We start from the raw sequence: 2,500 nt of genomic DNA, 5'->3' as shown, positions 1-2,500 counted from the left end.
TGTAGCTCAAGTGGTAGAGCGCTCACCTTGAGCTGAAGAGCTGAGGGACAGCGCCCAGGCCCAGAGTTCAAGCCCCACGACCGACAAAAAAAAAAATTATTTTGTTTATCTGGTACTGACAAATTGAATCCAGGACCTCCAGCATGTTAGGCAAGCAATGTAAGCATCATGCCCACCTTTGGTCCTCAGCTCCACCCAGATCTGAGCTCCTCCCAGCCCTGGAGTTCTAGCCTTACCGCTGGCCCCTCCCTCACTCCACCCAGACCCACTTGAAATCCTACCTACCTCACTTCCTACCCCCAGACCCTGCTACTATCTATCTACATAGTGGAGGGATGGGCTGGGAAGGTGGCTCAGTGGTAGAGCGCTTGCCTTGTATGCATGAGGCCCTGGGTTCGATTCCTCAGCACCACATGCTGAGGGACAGCTCCCAGGCCCAGAGTTCAGGCCCCATGACAGGACCAAAAAAAAAAGATAGTGGAGTACCATGTGCTCTCTCTGGGGGAAATATGGCTCCTCTAATAAACCTTGTAATGATCTTTCTCCTGTGCCTGCCTGCCTCTGCGTGGTCCCCTGGGATGGATATGATGGCTCCTTTCAAGCAATCTACCACTAAGCCCCATTTCCAGCCTCCTGAGACTCTTATCTGCAATTAACTGAAGAGGAGGTATGGCTCAATTGGTAGAGAGCCAGCCTTGAGCAAAAAAAAAAAAACTAAGAGAGAGTGAGAGAATCTGAGTTCAAGCCCCGGCACCGTCACAAAAAAAAAAAATTAAAAACTGGGCAAGGGCTGGGAAGGTGGCTCAGTGGTAGAGTGCTTGCCTCGCATGCATGAGGCCCTGGGTTCAATTCCTCAGCACCACATAAGCAGAAAGTGACGCGGTGGTTCAAGTGGTAGAGCACTAACCTAGAGCTGACGAGCTGAGGGACAACACCCAGGCCCAGAGTTCAGGTCCCACAACTGACAAACAAAAAACTGGGCAAGTACTGTTGATGGATTCAAGTTGCTATATCTAGGTAACATGACAGGTGGAGATTTAAGCAAAACCAAGTCTATCAATGCCAAACAAAAGTGCCCCCCTTAGCGGGGTGGCTGTGAAAGGGGGTGGGAGGGGTTTCAAATCCACAAGCCCCTGCTGTATGTCACAAGTCATTCTGCAGACATCAGCTGGCCAAGATGTGATTCCTTTTTTGTTGTTGTTGTTGTTGGTCATGGGGCTTGAATTCTGGGCCTGAGCACTGTCCCTCAGCTCTTCAGCTCAAGGCTAGAACTCTACCACTTGAGCTATAGTGCCACTTCCGGTTTTCTAGTGGTTTATTGGAGATAAGAGTCTGACGGACTTTCCTGCTTGGGCTGGCTTTGAACCGAGATCCTCAGATCTCAGCCCCCTGAATAGCTAGGATTACAGGCGTGAGCCACCGGCGCCCCGCAGGATGTGATTCCTTATCAGCTTCTAGGCTGTGTCCTCAGCCCCCAATAACTCCCAGCCTAACTTTTGAATCAACACCTGAACTCAAAGACTACATTTTTTTTTCCTTTGGCAACCTATGGGTAGAATCCAGGGCTTTGTACGTGCCAGGCAAATGTCCTGACACTGGGGCTTCAACTCGGGGCTTAGAATTCTCCCTTAGCTTTTTCACTCAAGGATTCCATTCTACAACTTGAGCCATACTTCCGCTTCCGGCTTTCAACAGTTTACTGGAGACAAGAGTCTCTTGGATTTGTCTGCCTGCCCTGCCCTGCCCTGGCTTCAAACATAGATCCTCAGATCTCAGCCTTCTGAGTAGCTCAGATTATGGGTGTGAGCCACCAGCATGACTGAAACATACCTTCCTAGGTACCCCTCTGGCCTTGAACTCTTGATTCTTTTGCCTCAGTCTCCCAAGTACTAGTATTATAGAACTAGCAAGTAAAGCATAGGAAGATGAATAGAGCTGTCCAGTGGCCTCCCACTAAAGTCCTGACAGCCATGGCTCGGACCCTGGGTCTGATAGCCCCTGGGGGTCCCAGAGGCCTGGAGAGAGCCAGCACTGGCTTCAGAGTTCACAGTGACTCACTATGTGGCTGGGTTGGTCGGTGCCTGCCTCTCCCCCAACACAGTCAAGTCTGCGAAGCGCCATGATGAGCAGGGCCCAGGAGCAGGGGAGAGTGAGTCAGCCAGCACTGCTGGCACCTGCGGGAGCATAGAGAATTATGGGGGAAGAATGATCATCTCCAGGTTACAGTGGAGCAAAAGGGGCTCAGGAGGTCCTGTCGGTCAGCGTTCAAGTATCAGAAAAGCCCAGCAGAAATTACTTAAGGCTGGGTGTCCGTGGCCCACGCCAGTAACCCTGGCTACTCAGGAGGCTGAGGTCTGAGGGTCAAGGTTCAAGCCAGGCAGGAAAGTCAGTGAGACTCTTACCTCCAATCAACCACACACACACAAGAAAAAGGAAGTGGAGCTGTGATTCCAATGGTATGGCATCAACTTTGAGGGAGAATATCCAGGCCCTGAATTCA

Source organism: Dipodomys ordii, unplaced genomic scaffold (genome assembly GCF_000151885.1).
Source record: "Dipodomys ordii isolate 6190 unplaced genomic scaffold, Dord_2.0 Scaffold6, whole genome shotgun sequence".
NCBI classification, from domain to species: domain Eukaryota; kingdom Metazoa; phylum Chordata; class Mammalia; order Rodentia; family Heteromyidae; genus Dipodomys; species Dipodomys ordii.
Note: the sequence above shows the minus strand (reverse complement) of the source record.